The 18,510-nt window shown below is 37.5% G+C and overlaps 1 long non-coding RNA gene across 1 annotated transcript; it reads left to right on the top strand.

Moving 5' to 3' along the window:
• The first annotated feature begins 1,826 nt into the window (after positions 1-1,826).
• LOC103948803 lies at positions 1,827-16,684 on the top strand. The gene is made up of 7 exons (XR_007259608.1): positions 1,827-1,954; positions 2,751-2,833; positions 2,992-3,085; positions 3,306-3,826; positions 3,902-4,120; positions 15,848-16,028; positions 16,123-16,684. It is a non-coding gene; the product is annotated as an uncharacterized LOC103948803 (long non-coding RNA).
• The last annotated feature ends 1,826 nt before the right edge of the window (positions 16,685-18,510 follow it).

Here is an 18,510-nt window from a genome sequence, read left to right as displayed (position 1 = left end):
CACTATTTCTAGGAAAACCGCTACTCTTCTAACCTTTTCGAAACATCTGCCCAGCTCACTGCTTCTAAGAAACCCACTACGCTTTTGGCCTTCTCGAATAATCCACACGCACACCGTTTATAGGAAAACCACTACCCCTTCTCGAAACATCCGTCCACCCATTGTTTATGAGAAACTCATATGCACACCGATCCCCGCCTTGTTGGTTATGCCAACGCAGGTTACTTATCTGACCCACACAAGTCATGTTCTTAAACAGGTTATGTCTTTACCGTTGGAAGCACCACAATATCTTGGAGGTTAACTAAACAGACCTTAGTTGCCACTTTGTCTAACCATGCTGAAATTCTCACCTTACATGAAGCAACTCGGGAATGCTTCTAGTTGAAAGAAGTTGTGGGACCATATTCAAAGCTCTTGTGATCTTTACTCCGTTGTTGACGTCTCCACGATGATCTATAAAGATAATGCAGCATGCATCGTATAGCACAAGAAGGGTTATATCAAAAGAGACAACACCAAGCACATTGCACCAAAGTTCTTCTTCTCACATTAACAGTAATAACATCAGAAGATCGAAGTCATGCAAATCCATTCACAAGACAATTTGGCCGCTTCTTCACCAAATCACTACGGCATGCGACATTTCAGAAGCTTGTTCAAGGAATATGTATTCGTAAACTTTCTGAGTTGTAACATTGTTAGTTCTCTTTGGAATTATGTCGAACTCAAGGAGAGTATCCTGAAGTATACTTGCTTTATCTTATTGTAATCTTTTTCCCTACGATTAGGAGCATTTTTCCCACTGGCTTTTTATTACCTAACGAGGTTTTGACGAGGCACCCACCTTGGGTTGATCATATCCCTGATGACGTCCTGTAGACGTTTCATTTAACTTTGTATTCTCTCACGTATTTTTCCTTAGACTATGAGTTTTTGTCCCTACTTGGGTTTTACCATAGCCATTGGGCTTTTTGTGTGACTTAGTTCCTTATGCAAGTTCCTACTTTACTTTGAGACTAGCGTGTTCCCAGAATCAATATCAATGAGTTGACTTTCTCAACTCTACATGATGCCGAATTTACTTAAGTATTTACACACTCAAGGGAGAGTGTTATAAACGTTGTATTTAAGTGTGATTATGTAAATCCTAGATTAGATTTTATACTAGTTATTCTTCCCTATTAGGACTTGTATTCCTTGGAGGAGAAGGGTTTTTCCCTTCCTTATTACTATAAATAAAGGTACTGCGTAGGGGGAATAACACATCCTCTACACAACCCTATAAACACATCTCTCTCCCTACTCTCTGTTTTGCGCCCCCTTTGTCCTCTGTCAGATAAAATAAGCCATAACATTTATTACATTGTTGGTTTACATGTTTAGCATAGGTATTAACAATAAATTTCCAAAATTGGTGAACCAAATTTTGTAGATACACTTGCCAAATTCACGAGAAAAGCTTGAAGATTGTAGCTGCAGAACCACGTTCAGAAACGTCTATCCACTATTTCTAGGAAAACCACTACTCTTCTAACCTTTTTGAAACGTCCGCCATGCTCACTGCTTCTAAGAAACCCACTACGTTTTTGGCCTTCTTGAAGAATCCACACGCACACCGTTTATAGGAAAACCACTACCCTTTCTCGAAACATCTATCCGCCCACTGTTTATGAGAAACCCACTACCCTTTTGGCCTTCTCAAATAGTCCGTCCGCCTACTGTTTCTAGGAAAGACACTACTTTTTTTGGCCTTCTTGAAGCATCCTTCCACTCTATAATTAGCCTAACATACTAAGGTGTTTATTGCACAATCAAAAGCTCCAGAGGAGAAGGAACCAATTAAGAGATGGTAAAAGTCGCATCACTAACCCTGGATGAAGGTGATGATGGAGACTTTAGTGAAGACCTAGCCGGCTCTCAATTGTTTCATCGTATCCATGATTTACCAGAGGTATATGTGATCCTTTTAGGATATTGGAAGTGAGTGGTTACTCTTAATTTTCACCTTCTATTATTAGAAATGGACCCAAAATTCCCTTGCGGTTCCAAGGGTTCTTCCTTCAAACCGAATGAAAAAAAAAATGAGAAACATCAATTTGACAATTTATAAAACATCTACTTAATTTTTTTTCTTTTTGTTTCATATGTTTTTCATTTTCAAAATTCATTTTGCAAAATATACTACCAAATAAAGTTTACACTGTTGTATCTCTGAAATTGAGAAACTAGTTCTTGAAAACGCAACCCCTTGTATTCCTGGCCTTCTCCTCCTGTATTTGAGTGGATCTTCCCATGCATTTTCTTGGAAGGTTTTTGTCTCCTCTAATTAACTAATTCGTGTAAAACAATGTTATTTTATGTATAAGCTTTATAGTCAGATTTTACATATGCTATATTTACGTAAGCTATTAGAGATATATATGAGAATTGTTATTAACATTTCAAATTTCTTATTCTACACTCCAAACTTTTTATATTTAGAAAGAAAAATACACTTTTGAGGAGTGTAGAATGAAATTTTTAGAGTGCCAATAACACTTCTTATATATATATCAAAGCATAATTGTTCTTTAGTACTTCCAAACAATCATCATGCATTTATTTTCTTTTATATTTCTATAAATAAAGAGTAGTGCACCATAACTATTTAAATAAAGCTTTGAAATTTGTTATATGAATCGATCACTTTTTGACATTCAATGTACTTTTCTCGAAAAAAATTAATTATACTTTGCCACTTAAGTTAGGTCTCGATAGAATCGTTGAAAGGGCAGAGATAGAGCTACTCACTATTGTCATCTTCAAACAATGCACAGCTTCAACCCGTTAAGTTAGTTCCTTGAAATAAGCTAGACATGTGTGTAATTAAATGCAAATATATAGACATGCAGTGCTTGGTATTCACTTTTTTAGGGTTTTTTTTTTTTTTTTTTTGAGGTTTTGTCATCATCATGATTCTAATCACTTTAGGCTTTGTGTTTTCTTCAGATCCGTTGAAGAAGTGTGTGCAGCTTCAGGTAGTAAGATTACAAAAACCGAGGCTTACTGCAAATCGATGCTAAAGCTGTGGGTTGATTTGAAGGTAATTAAATAAAATTTACTAAAGCAGATATGAGTTAGACTAGTTAATTTGGTCTCTCTTAGATTAGAGTATTTTAATTAGAAGTGAAATTTACCAAAGAGAAACGAATGGGGCTCTGTAAGTTGAACATAATTACAATGTTCTCATGTTAACTTAGCACAATGTTCCATTTTAATTTTTCTTATTATACTAAGTCTTCAACCTTTTGGCTAATTTTCAGATAGATAGCAATCCACGACTTGATTTAGATGATCATATGGATTTACCTCAACTCACTGTGCTGGCGCCCCCTCAAGACTCATCCACGCAAGCTGATCACCTCTCAAATTTCGGTTCACAAATGCATCTTGCAAGCAACACTGTTCAAAGAGCCAGTGACCTACTCATTTCAGTCTCACTAGTTGTTGAAATGAACAGAATCAAAACCATTGAGCTAGCTTCTCAAGCAATGGAAGAGCTGCGAAAACTGGCTTTGGCTGGAGAGCCTCTTTGGCAAATTGACATAGAAAACAACACAAAAATACTAAGTGAGATCGAGTATACGAGGAAATTTGAGGATATCAGTGCCACGTTGATGGAGATAGTGAGAATGGTTGAGGTCCGAAAGTCTCAATCTCTACCAAGTTTGGATACAATTCTTTTTTTTTTTTTTTAAAGAACATGGATACAATTCTCAATTCTCAATTCTCAGTCGCAATTTACCCCGTTAGGGCATTCAGAGTTTGCTCATACATGCTTCAGGTATTTAATTAATTTTAGTTAGCCCATGTGTTTAAATTAATATATATGAGACATAAAGTTATTTTTCTTTATTAGTTATGTGTTTATTATTTTGCAGGTTATTACCAAGGAGTAGAACCAATTTGTACCCTCCTTATTTTAGTGTCACAAACTTGACCTTAAAATGCAATGCGCACAACAACGTACGAACAAAATGTGATTGGAGAATCTGACGATCGAAACATGATGCCGCCACGCCACAACTTTTCCAGCTCAACTAAAGTTAGAAAGTGCTATGTCAGCATCTCAGTAAAAGTAATTCCAGCTCAGCTGAAGTTAAAAAGTCAGTAACTAAGTTAGGCTGGTTGTTACAGAGTGGTTAGTTTGTTAGTAGTATAATAACAAAAGAGCTGCAGTGTATGTAATCACTTCTGTTATTTCTCTCAGAAATAGAAAATATCTTCTTTCCTTCTCTTCGTTCTCACATTTCCTTTTCTCTCTCTCTAGTTCTTCATGAATTTACTTCAATTTCTTCATACGGTTATCAGTATAACTCATAATTAATCAGTCATTAGCTAGTCTTCTAATTAAATTACTCAAACACAAGTCAATACCTTGGAAACCAACCAAACTTTGAAAGAGGTTCGGATCAAAGGCTTCCAGGGTACAGTACTTGAGCTATGTGCTGGTCTATCTAGTCCACCGCGGTCGTATTCTGGAAAAGCTTACTGTGATTACTTCATGGGAAGTGAGCAAACCATGGAAACCAATAGGTATATGAAAGTATAGCTGAACAAGTATATAGATGCAGTCCCTGCCTCACAATATCTGCAGATAACAATTTTCTAAGGAAATAAAGATTTAACTTCAATCTATTTAATTCATTGTTCATTTTTCCATAGTGTTTTTCTTTATAACTGAGGGAATTTAGATTTGAAGACATGCACAAAGATTGCACGTTTAAACGCCAAGTTTGAAACTTCCTGAACAACTTTTGTATTGTTGTGTTGTTGGAATTATATAACCCTCTCCAACCTGGAATTGATTCAAAAGTTGTGACAAAAAGCCCATCATAAAATATTTGAAGATCTCTCACTGTTGCTGTATATTGCTTCAATGGGAGATGATGTAATCTTTATTCATCGATCTATCTGGCTCTATAAAATCACATTATCCATGTAAACTTCATATTGTGCAAGAAGCCCCAGAAAACCTTAAAACTTGCAAGCAAGAAGTCAAAGGATGGATTAGCCTGGTAAATCATCGATAGATTACAAACAGGAAATGACAACCTCACACGATAGCAGATACAAACGGAATTGAACCTTCAAAGAATCAATTGTATGATCTTTCCCTTGAGAATTATCCTAACTCTGGCAATTGTTCGTCGTGCATTGTTGAAAGTTGTGGTGATTTTGACCTTGGTTCATCGCCTGTCTCTGCACGTGCATAGGAGGATGTTGTTGATGTTGATAAGCTGAATAACGACCACCATGTCCTTGAGTATACCTCTCCTCTGGCCTGGAAAAGAAGAATCACTAAAAATTGGGCCAATTGGAGCTGCACCCACTGAGTCTAATGCTCTTAGCTGCCCCAGCTGCCCAGCATTAGAGCAACTCATCCGTTGCTAAGGTACCCCTAGAGCTATTCAATATTTAATCAACTCAGTGAACAATAACTGCCTTTTGCATCTCCACCTCTACACTGAATAGTCCTGATAATAGACAATAAAATATTAGTATTTTATTTATTTATAAAATAATACAAAATAATTTTATTTGTAATTTCGGATAAGATTTTAAATCGTTATCCTTACGTCACGTGTCATTATTCGAAAAGACAATTATTGGTGACGGATTTCGATAAGATTTTTATCCAATGTCGTCGTGCCACGTGTCGTTACCTTTTCAAAATCGTTAAGGATAGATTTCTGATAAGATTTTTAACTAAATTACGTCGCACCACGTGTCACAATCTGTTTATAATCTTTGAAGATAGATTTCGATTAGATTTTTAACGAATGACGGTATGCCATGTGGTATTATCTACAACCTAATCCTTTCTGAATCTTCCATATAATCCATCATCCATCCTCATAAATCTCACACCAATTTTCTTAAGATCCTCTATCATTATTCATAGTTTCTGCTTCCTTCTTCACCAAAATCAAAATTTGTATTATTATTCATAGTTTATGTTTCCTTCTTACAATGTCTTCTTCTTCAAGGATGATGTGGGAAATCGATCAGCAAGAGGAAGAATTGTTTAACCAATTAGAAGGAATGTTTAATCTTCAGGTGGCCCAAAATGAGATGGAAGAGGATGAGGAGTGTAGAAAGAAAGATGACGAAGCAAGAATGGCCAGAGCCTCACAATCCCGTTGAGTCATCCAAGCAATGGCTTAGATCTGCAGGCGCAGCCGTTCTGCAAACCTTGATAGAAGCAGGCAACGACGAGGTACGAATCTATTGGACGATTATTTTGTCCATAATAGTGCATTCCCTGATACGTACTTTAGACGTCATTTTAGAATGGAACGACATTTATTCAACAAAATCATGATTGTTGTTTGCAACCATGATTCTTACTTTGTGCAAAAGAATGATGCTTTTGATGTTATGGGTCTTCTTCTTGAGCAAAAAATTACTACTGCCTGATGGATGCTTGCATATGAAGCATCTGCAGACCAAGTAGATGAGATAGTGAGGGTGGAGAAATCAACCATTCTTGAGTCCCTGATGAGGTTTTACGAAGCAATCGAATCTATCTACACCGCAAAGTACCTCTGGAGATCTACTGAGATGCGAGGTTTTCCTGGGATGATTGGAAGCATTGACTGTATGCACAGGACCTAGAAAAACTATCTAAGTGCTATGGCAAGGCGCTTATGGGGACAGAAAATGAGCAAAAAGTATAATTTTGGAGGCAGTGGCATCTTTTGATACATAGATTTGGCACACCTTTTTTAGGGTTCCGGGAGCTCAAAATGACCTTAATGTCCTTGCCCAATCCCTAGTGTTCAAAGATTGTCCGGCAAGGAAAGGCACCAAAAGTCACGTACTGGGTCAACGAACATAAGTACAACGGGTCATACTACCTAGCAAACAGTATTTACCTAAGGTGGTCATCGTTTGTCAAAATAGTGCCACGTCCACGAAGTGCAAAGGAAAAACACTTTGCAAGCTGTCAAGAAGGGTGCATGAAAGATGTAGAGCATTGTTTTGGTATCCTCCAAGCTCGCTGGGTGATTGTCAGGGGTGCTGCCAGAATGTTTGATTTAGAGTTGCTTCGATCCATCATGCTGACATGCATCATTCTTCACAACATGATTGTGGAAGATGAGTATAATTATGATGCTGTTGATGAATGTGAGCCAGACACGATGAACAATTCCAAAACACAAATATATTGTGTTCATGACGCCACTGAAGAACCCGTGCAACATGAGCCATTAGAAAGGAATGGACGTTACAATGAAAGGCTCATTCAACGATATACTGCACTTCAAAGGCCATATATGCACAATGCCCAGCAAATTGACTTGATTGAGCACCAGTGGGAATTGAAACAAGCTCAAGATACTTAAGTTCATTTAGTGTGTTTGTTTTTATTTGGTGCAGTTTATTTAATTTTATTTGGTGTGTTTTTTTTAGTTCATTTAGTGAGTTTTTTATTATTTGGTGTGTTTATGTCTTTTGAATAAAGATTCTCTTAGTATAAATAAATTTACTCCTACTTTAAATAAAGTACTAAATTCAATAAATTGGAAACAACATAAAGTACTCTATTCAATAAATAATAAATTACAACCCAAAGTGATTGGAAAATTATGGGCTCCGATTACAAACAAAGTGATTGGAAAATTATAGGCTTGTGAATGGATCATCATCACCTAACCAATTTGTGGTGCTAGGATGATCTTCTCTTGTCATGCTAGGACCATCTCTTCTTACTCTTGCTTCTCTTGCACGCCTCCTTCGCACCACGTCCACTTTCTTCGACTTCCAAAAATATTTAGAATTTAGAGACTTCCCTTCTAAAGGCGTGTTCATAATGTCACTGATCTCGTTGAGCTATTCTTTCTTCTCTAACATGTTCCCTTTCTTGCCTAAGTAGCTCTCTTTCTCTCTCATTGGCTTGAAATTCTCTTTCAACAGCTGCAGCTTTTGCCTCCTCTCTAGCCTTATTAGCCTCAAATTTAGCCATTTCCTGTACCAAAGTCAATTCACCTTGGCGAGGAAGTTCTTCCATATACTTTGCATAATAATTCTTGGAAGCACTCCCTTTTCTCTTTGAAGCCTTCTTACCTTGAGACCTAATTGGATAACGGGTCAACCCTGACGTTTGTTCAAGGGGGGTGTTTCGGGCACTTCTTCTACGTCATCTTCATGAACACGTGAGGCATGATCAGGCGTAGAGTGTAGAGGGGTGCTGTTCATGAAAACTTTTGGACCGACAAGCACAACTCTGAATTTAGGACCATCTTTGACAATATTCCAACATTCCCACCGCATGAATGATTGCTTTTGGTTTTTGGATTTGGCATTATACCAAGTTTGTGCTTGAAGTGTCTACACAATGCGGGAGAAGAAATAATTAGAATCAAAGTAGCTAATGTAAATTTGGGTATAGTACAAACAAATAAATAATATATTGTTACTTGATCCGCTAAATTTTCCCCACTTCGAAGATTACTATTAGCTTGTGCCAAGGCGTCTCTCCACATACTAAACGATTGGCTGAGTATTCTCCAACGACTGGACATTGATTCTTTGGTTCTTTTCCCACCAATTTTCTCAATATAATTGGCATGAATAAGACTCCACATTTCTCACAACTACATCTCATTACCCGTAATCGAATCATGAGTGACTTCAACCCAGCTAGTACACAACGTAATTCAATAATTGTCCAATTTGTACCTGTATCATTAGTCATTTTGTTGGAAAAAAAAAATTGGATTAAAACTTCAAGAGAAAGATAGGAATGTGGTTGAAACTAGTTGACAAAATATGAAATTGTGATGTAAGGTAGAAGATAATGAGAAGATATTTATAGAAAAGTAAAATCATTTTTTTTTTAATTTTTCAAATATTTTTTTTCTGATTTTTATTAATTTTTTACATTTTTTAAAATTTTTTATTCACATAATTAATCTCTGGCGTTGGATTAAAAAAATTTGAATTCCAACACTCCAGATTGTGCCACGTGGCACAACTGGTAAGATTTCAGAATTTAAATTTTTTTTTTTTTAAATTTATAAAGGCGAAGAGCGTGGACCATTGATCAGATCGAACGGCTAAAAATAAATAAGGTTTTAAAAAAAAATTTACCGTTAGAAATCCAACGATCCATAAAATGTTGTCGTTGAAATTCAACGGACGTGGGGAAGCTAGTGGCTTCCCCAACGGTAAGTTTTCAGAAATGCGCTGTGAGCCCCACGTCTGAAACCTTGTCAGACGACGCGCACCCACGCTTGCTTGAAGCACACGCACCTGACGCAAAAAAGAGATAAAACGTGGCTGACGCCGTCCTAAAGTCAGTTTTCGTCACCTAGCCTTCGGGTTCTCGGGCTGGCTACTTGTGCCAGACCTCTCCCTTGAGCCCGCTCGGGCTCAATCGCCAGCAAACGCTAGACCTCCTTGCTCGGGGGTTTAGGCCCTGTTTCATATGCAGTCCATCGGGCTACAAGCCCCGCTGAAGCTGCTCTTTGGGTCAAGAATACCCTAACGCATAGCTCTTCTTTTGTCTTCCTCTTCATCATCCTCCAACTCCTTCGATCCTATATGATATTGAGGCGGTGAACGCAAATAATTGATGCGTTCTTAAGTGGGGATTATTTCAAATGCTAGAACAAAAACGGATATTTAACAGGAAATTTTTTATCAAGTTATAAAAGGCTTACAATATGTATTGTAAGACCCTCACTGCGTTAATTAATCTCACATAAAGGTTACTTTAGTTTTCAAGAAATTAAGCTAATAACAATATGTATTGTTTATCAAGTTATAGTAGCCTTATAAGATATGCAGCCATATTCTGTGTGTGTAGATAGAGAAGTACAAATCGATCAAAATTTAGATGTGCACTTAACAAATCAAAATTTAAGTGGGGAATGGAAATTCGAGTTTTCGAACAAGTACATGTTAATTGAAAATTGCCCTCTTGAAGAAATTTGAAGCTTTCCTACGGAATTGCCGTGCTTCTTGCTTGTACAACCACTGATAAATTATTGGCTCTTGCTACTATTTTTAATTGGTCTTTGCATCAGCTTGATGTTAATAATGCGTTTCTTCATGGTGATTTACTTGAGAAATTTACATGTCCCCTCCTCTTGGTCTTCGGCAACAGGTGGAGAATCTTGTATGTCACCTTCATAAGTCCCTATTTGGTTTGAAGTAAGTGTCACGACAATGGTTTGCTAAGTTCTCCGTGGCCATACAATCAACCGGTTACACTCAATCCAAGGCTAATTATTCTCTCTTTACACGTCATCACGGTGAGTCTTTTATAGCAGTCTTAATATATGTGGACGACATTGTAATCACAGGTAATGACCTTGTGGCAATTGCAGCACTAAAACGAATTCTGCATAGTCAGTTCCGGATCAAGGATCTTGGTGATTTAAAGTTCTTTCTAGGTATCGAGGTTGCTCGTTCACATAAAGGTATTTTGCTTTCCTAAAGGAAATATGCTTTGGAAATTCTCAAAGACAGTGGCTTGTTAGGCCCAGCTTCCATTGAATATCCTATGGAATGAGGTCTCAAACTTTCAAACAAAGGTGACTTGCTTAAAGATCCCTCACAATATAGGGGATTGGTCGGTCGCTTGATCTATCTTACTATTATAAGGCCTAACATCACCTATTCAGTGCACATTTTGAGCAGATTTATGCATGAACCTAGGAAACCTCACATAGAGGCAGTATTACGTATCTTACTTTATATCAAGAGCACACTAGGAAAAGGTATTTTCTTTTCTTCAAAAAGTGATCTTACCTTGAGTATGTATGACTCTGACTGGGCAGGTTGCCCAATTACTAGAAGATCCATTATCAGCTATTGTATTTTTTAGGGTTCTTCATTAATTACTTAGAAATCGAAAGAGACAAAAGACTGTTTCATTGTCTTCAGCATAAGCCGAATAAAGGGCTACGGAGAATACTTGTCAGGAGTTGTCATGGCTTAGATATCTTCTCAAGGATTTACGAATGGCATAGCCTGAAACCAGTTTTGTTATATTGTGATAATAAAGCAGCTTTGCACATTATGGCTAATCCTGTTTTTCCTGAAGACTTGACATATAGAGATAGACTGCCACTTTATGTGGGAAAAAAATTCAAGAATGATCTGTTACTACAAGACATGTCAGTTTTTCTTTTCAGTTGACCAACATTCTTACTCATGACATGATCATACGTCATAGAGACATATCACCTAGCCTACGAAAACAAGCCTCCAGTTATCAATTCTACCCAGCCAAGAACAGCTGACCTCCGAAAACATAGTAAAGTTAGAAAACAGATTCTCTTTCCAGCTACAAAAAATGGTGGACAAGTAATCAGACTAGCTTGCAGGTCAAAAATACTTCATCATGAAAGTGGCAAATATACCCTCTTTTAAAGAACTTGGGAGTAGAAAACAATCATAATTTGATTGTGAAATTGGTGATCATGCAGTAATGCCACTGACCATTGTCCATCACAAAACCAATTGAGTCGATTCTAAGCCAACTAAAGAGCAATCCAGTTGAAGCACATAACAAAATTTTCATGCATACGTCATGGACATGGGAATCAAAACAAGGAGGTTCAGAGTCAAACTTTACATTATCATTCTCAATTCAGGTACTGTAAGTGAGAGATCTTAGGTTCGATTCTCACTAAAGACGAATTTGAACCACATTATTATGGCTAGCCCAGTGTGAAGCTTAGTTCACTCTTATACCTTTTTAGTGTAGATAATATTTCTTTTGTTAAAAAAAAAAAAGTCGAAAAGTATATAATTAATCTTATATTTTGCGTTTGTATCTCTTTCTTCTTTAATTTTCATCTATCTTTGTTTTTTTTTTTTTTTTGTTCTATTATATAGTTGTGCACACAAACAAATAAGGTCAAATTTAGTCTTTTCACTTTAGCCATTTCAGTTTTCATTGTGCTAATTTTGACTATAAGTAATGCTACGGAGACCAAATCACTCTTTGACTATAAGTTTATTGTCTGTTTACATCATTGTTCTAAACATCTTCGCCTAGGTGCTAGGCGATTGACCACTGTCCCGATTAATGCCTAGACGTTTGAAAATTAAGAAAGGAAGCCTAGACCTACTGAGGCGCCTGCCTAGACCGCCCAGATCCGTTTAGACACCTGCCTAGGTTGTGACTCACATAGACAGAAAATAAATAACTTTCATTTTGCATTTTATTTTTTCAATAAATTGTAAGAGACTTGTTGAATACTTAAAGGAACACACATTATATACTTGTTCCCGTTGTTTTCATTATGGTCCAATAGCTCATAATATATATGTCATTCCATTTGTAGTTTATGATGAAATCATATATATTTTAAGTATAAACAGATACTTATTTACACGAAATATAATAGATTTAATTAAATCCGCCTAGTCCACCTAGGTGCCCGCCTGGACCTTGCCTAGCCGCCTAGGCGCTAGGTCTCAGCCTACCCCCCGACTAGTGCCTAGCGTCTTTTAGAGCATTAGTTTACGTACAATCATTTGTTCATTTGATGATATACCATATGGGGATTCTATATGCGATAATGTACAGCCATGCTTGTAAATTTTAGATCAAAATTGTGCAATTGATTGTCGTCAAGGATACAAAGCATCGACTTATGAAAAGCTGAATCTCCATGATGAGTTGTTTGTTCATGTAAAGTAAGCCTGCCTTGCACACTAACTTATAAATATGTCCTAACTAGACTTGCTATCTGCAATATAAGGAAGTATAAGATGGCCAACAGACTACAAAAACAACAACAACAAAGCCTTTTCTTAGAGTCTCTTCCAAAGTTCTTCTAGGTCTTCCTCTTACCCCTTCGGCCCTGAACCTCTGTCCCGTAATCGCATCTTTTAACATAAGCATCAGTAGGCCTTCATTTCACATGTCCAAACCACTGTAACCAATTTTCTCTCATCTTTCCTTTAATTTCGGCTACTCCTACTTTACCTCGGATATCTTCATTCCTAATCTTATCCTTTCTCGTGTGCCCATACATCCAACGAAGCATTCTCATCTCCGCTACACCCATTTTATGTACGTGTTGATGCTTCACCGCCCAACACTCTGTGCTATAAAGCATTGTCGGCCTTATTGTTGTCCTATAAAATTTTCCCTTGAGCTTCAGTGGCATACGACGATCACACAATACGCTGGATGCACTCTTCCACTTCATCCATCCAGCTTGTATTCTATGGCTAAGGTTTCCATCCAACTTTCCGTTCTTTTGCAAAATAGATCTAGGTAGTGAAAGTGGTTGCTCTTTGGAGAACATGCACTCCATATACTCTTTCTTTGACCGACTTAGGCGAAGACCTTTAAATTCCAACACTTCTTTCCAAAGGTTAAGCTTCGCATTTACTCCTTCCTAAGTTTCATCTATCAACACTGTATTGTTTGCGAAAAGCATACATCAAGGAATATCATCTTGAATATGTCCCGTTAACTCATCCATTACCAATGTAAAAAGGTAAGGACTTAAAGATGAGCCTTGATGTAACCCTACAGTTATGGGGAAGCTTTTGGTTTATCTTTCATGAGTTTTTACGGCAGTACTTGCTCCATCATACATATCCTTTATAGCTTGGATATATGCTACTCGTACTCCTTTCTTCTCTAAAATCCTCCAAAGAATGTCTCTTGGGACCCTATCATACGCTTTTTCTAAATCTATAAAGACCATGTGCAAATCCTTTTTCATATCTCTATATCTTTCCATCAATCTTCGCAAGAGATAGATTGCCTCCATGGTTGAGCACCCTGGCATGAATCCGAATTGGTTGTCTGAGACATGTGTCTCTTGCCTCAATCTATGCTTAACAACTCTCTCACAGAGTTTCATTGTATGACTCATTAACTTAATACCCATAGCTCGTTTTGAATATTACTCTAAATTTGGACTGGTGTAAATTAAAGTGTATGTGCCATTAGATAGCCTATTTCGTTTTAGGGACCATTTTTGCTCACTATCATAATTATGATGTATGCTCACCATACATTTAATCAATTGACACGTGTTATTTTACCTAATTCTAGTTAACTTTCATATTAAATGTTACTTTTTCAATTTTGAAAAAAAAATTAACCAAGGTTAAGTAAAAAGATACGTGTCAATTAATTAAGTGTATGATGAGCATACATCATAGTTTATAGTGGTAAGAAAAAATGTTCCCTTTGTTTTTAGGTTTTTAATTTTTAGTTTTCATATTTTTGAAATAGATAGTAGTTAATGATGAAAAGTGAAACCTTAAATCTGAAATATTTGCCAATACATTTGATAAATACTCGCCTATAACCGCCTCTTCCCTCGTATATGCAAAAACAGAAGAGGTGCTTTAACATTTCGCCAACCCCAAAATTGTGCCGCAAGAAATCTCTTCTTCTCTTCACTTACCTTCTTCTTCGTCGATCACTCCTGCAACTTCTCTCATATAATGCAACAAACTTCATCAACATAACAACATGGACAGATTCTCACAGTTACCCGAACCTCTCCTTCCGATCATCATCTCCCACTTGCCCTTCAAAGAAGCCGCAAGAAACTCCATTCTCTCCGAGACATGGCTTCGCCTCTGGCGTTCGACCCAAAACGTCGAGTTCAACGAGCGTTTCTTTGTGAACACTGATGCAGCAGCGGTGGACAGAGCGATTCAGAGGCGAACTTTCATCGATTTTGTGCTGCACTGGATGGAAAACAACCAAGAAAATCAAGTGGGTAAGATTGCGGTCACAATTTCGGAGCCTGAAAATTCAGAAGAATTCGTGCAGCATTGCATCAGATTTTCTCTGGAGCACTATGTCAAACACTTGGCGCTCGATTTTTCTGACCCCAGGTGGGACGACGCTGGGTATGGAACCCAGGCCTATTTTGATTTGCCTTTGGATGTGTATACTCAGCGAGAACTTGAGTCCCTGGCTCTGTTTTCTTGCAATTTTAATGCGTCTTGTTTGTGAATTTTGGTCTGCTGAAGCACATTTCATTGGGTTGGATTAAGCTGCCGGTTTTAGTTCAAGAAACTTTGTTAGCACAATGTAGGTTTCTTGAGAGCCTGAGTCTGAAGAAATGTCGGAGCATGAACTACCTCGATATTCGTGGGAAGAACTTCACGTTAAAGCTCAAAACTTTGGTGGTTGATAGGTGCAGGATTCGTTACCCTCATTTCTTTTACCTTGAAGCACCAAAGTTGAGGTATTTGAAATTTGTTGGTGGGGCTGTGCCGGAATTGACTGCAGACGAGGGTAGCGAATTCAATTTCTTCGAAGAGTTGGATCTCGACTTGAGCCTAGTGAAAGAATTTCATAGCTCTGCTAGTCCCAATTCTATACTGGCTACGCTTCATCCCGCAAGGGCGTTGACAGTTTGCTCTTACACACTTCGGGTACTCATTTCTCTCTTCAAATTCTCATTTTTTGCACGAATAATGTCATTGGATTAGAAATGGTTGTACTTGAGAGGCACTGACAAAACTTACGCATTCATAAGATTATAGGTGACAAATGAGGCGATCCCCGACATAAGAAGGGCTCTAGAATATCTCTATTCCTTGCTTAAACCGTGACTCAGAACATCTCCTAAAAGCCCCAAATTTAAATTTCGTAAAACAGGACTAAGAATTTAGCTCCAACCGGCACTCAAACTCTACCAAAATCAGCTGGTAAGCTACTTGTGCAAATCAGAGTGATTGCGGAAAACAACTGTGCAAATCAACTCTCACGTTAGTTGATAAGCTACACCTCTTCTTAATCTTTTGTTGATAAGCTAGACCTCTTCTTAATCTTTTTATCTGTGTTATTTGTTTGCAGGTTATAATCAACAATACAAAAGAGGAACCAATTATTCCGAGTCCTCGTTTGACAGTGGGACATTTAACATTGAAAACGACAATGCATGAAAATGAACAATTCGGCATCAAGTTTTTCTTGAATTGTTGTCCTAATTTGGAGACTCTTTACAATTGAACGGTGACCTGAGGAAATTCTTGAGGTACTCATAATTATTAACTATGCCGTAGCATATTTATAGCATATGATATCTAATTAATTTATGTTTAATACTATTTTTGTTATCTCTTGGTCAGTATTACGCAACTCCTTCTGTACTGAAGCCTCAAGAGATGTGGAAGGGAAATGTAGAAGTCTACGAGTGCATAACCCGAACGCTGAGAATGGTTGAAGTAAAAGGTTATATGGGGTCACAACATGAACTTGACCTGCTCAGCTATCTTCTCACACATGGCCGTTGCATGGAACAGCTTACTGTCATTACATCAAGTGATGAGGAAGTTAATGGTGGAAACCCAGAAGAATTCAGACTCAAAGCTCAAGAGTTCTTGCATCAAGTCGAAGCAGCCTCACAAAATCCAAATCTGGAAATAACAGTTCTGTAAGTAAGTAACCGATTAAGTCTGCTGCATGTGCTTGCTTCCAGCGATACAATTGGTTTTTGTGTGCATACAGTTGAAGATGGAATGTTCATTTTGAGTCGGGTCTAGCTTAAAGAGTTTACGCTTCCGGTGATATAATGTTAGTTTCATGTGCAGTTGAAATTGGAATCATGGAAGTTGTCTAATTCAAAGACAACTATAAGTCTGTAACAACTAACAAATCAATACATGTGCAGTTGCTCTTTTGATTCAGTTCGTGTGAATAGTTTTCTTCTCATATCTTTGTTTGTATAATCGTATATTAGATCAAGTACTCGTTTGAGTCCTAGATAAAAGGAGGAAACAAATAATTGCTAGAGTCGTCCAACATCCATGTCTAAGTTCGAAGTTTGATTTCATATGTTGAAGCAAACATGGTTCTGTCAACAACTTAATCACCAAGTGGGGATTCAGAAGAACGGGTAGCAAACATTGTTCTAGAATATCCTCTTATTAAAGAAAAACTTTGCTTGAAGAAACTTTGTTCACGTTGATATTGTGGGTTGCACTTGAGAAGAACGGGTAGCCTTCATAGCCTTTACCTAAACCTTGGCCTCCTAAAAATATATAAATTATGATCCATTAAGCAAAATTAAGTCAAGTGGGGATTCAGAATTAAGTCAACATATTGGCATTGTGATGTTTTTTCTTTGGTGAAATAGAGGTTTTTTTTATGAGTAAGTTCACCCCCACTAAGACAATTACTAATCAGACAATTGGGTAAAGGCAAATTATTGCCTTAATGAATAGTTGGTGGCCGAGTGCATCTTCACTCCGTAAATGAATTGCCTAGATAATTGGCATAAAAAATTATTAATTATTAAAAATAGTAAACCCATTATTATTTTATAACTAATTTTAAATATAATTTTTAACTAATTCTGTCACGTCACTTGTCGTTATCAGAAATTACAATTTTTGTAGATAGAATTTCGATTAAACTTTTAACCAATCCCATAAGGTCACATGTCATGATTCTGAAAGATTTTTGTGGATAGATTTTCAATAAAAAATTTAAGGGCTAATCTCAGTTTACTACTCTGAAGTTTTTTAGTTTTCAACATTTGGTACATCAAGTTTTTTTTTTTTTTTTTTTATCCCTAAGTGGTACCTAGTCATAATTTTGAGACACTTTCATACATCTGTTAAGATTGGTGTTAAATCAGTAACTGACTACTAGCGTGGTGCCTACATGAACAATGATTGGGCACCATGTGTCAATATGGGGCTTATGTGGATATTAAAAAATTCAAAAAAAAAAAAAAGGCTGCTGCTATCGTCTTCATCCGATCATTTGACCTTTGACATTGTATCAGCTCTGTTCGAGTTCTTATTTTGCGGCTCGGGCTAATCCCTCCAGTCCAGGTTCTCACTATACATACTTCGTCGGAAGTCTGAGCTTTATGGCGCGATGAACTGGTCGTCGACGAAGCCAGTGAGCTCTCAAGTTTTTGGAGGGTTTGGGGAATTAGGGTTTTAGGGGATTGATTTGGGTGGGGAAATACACTACAGAGGGAAGAAGGGATAGAGGGTTAGGGGGTCAGGAGTGACATGTGACATCCAGTCATTGTCCACGTGGGTAGGTCTGGGTAAACGAGTCTTAGACCCACAGGTAGTGGCAGGTACTAACGATTCAAGGCAAGTTCGGGGCGGGTCCATATTTTTCTAAACTCAAAACGGAGCAGGGTAAGGGTGGTTCCTAGTAAACAGCGAGTGGGCAGGGTCTGATTTTCTAAAGACACGAGCCCTCAGCCCAAATCGTATCCACCATCCAATACTGGAGATTAAATCTATACCGTTCAAAGTTCAAACATCTCACACTCACAAGGGTCTCAGAGTCTGTAGTTCACTTTCAAACTTTCTCGAAGACTCTCCCAGACTCAAATGAATCTCCTCTCTTCAGTCCTCCCTCTCGCATCTCGATCATTGATTCGATTTTCACTTTCCTTCATCTCAATCTCTCTATCCCAGAGTCCAGAATGACTCTCATCCTTCTCGAATCTCAATAGATGAGCTCTTTCCCTTAGCCTCTCTAAAGTCGAC

The sequence above is a fragment of a genome, unplaced genomic scaffold (assembly GCF_019419815.1).
Source record: "Pyrus x bretschneideri cultivar Hongxiangsu unplaced genomic scaffold, Pyrus_bretschneideri_v1 Contig267, whole genome shotgun sequence".
Taxonomy (NCBI): Eukaryota; Viridiplantae; Streptophyta; class Magnoliopsida; order Rosales; family Rosaceae; genus Pyrus; species Pyrus x bretschneideri.
Note: the sequence above shows the minus strand (reverse complement) of the source record. Positions and strands in the feature narration are given on the sequence as shown.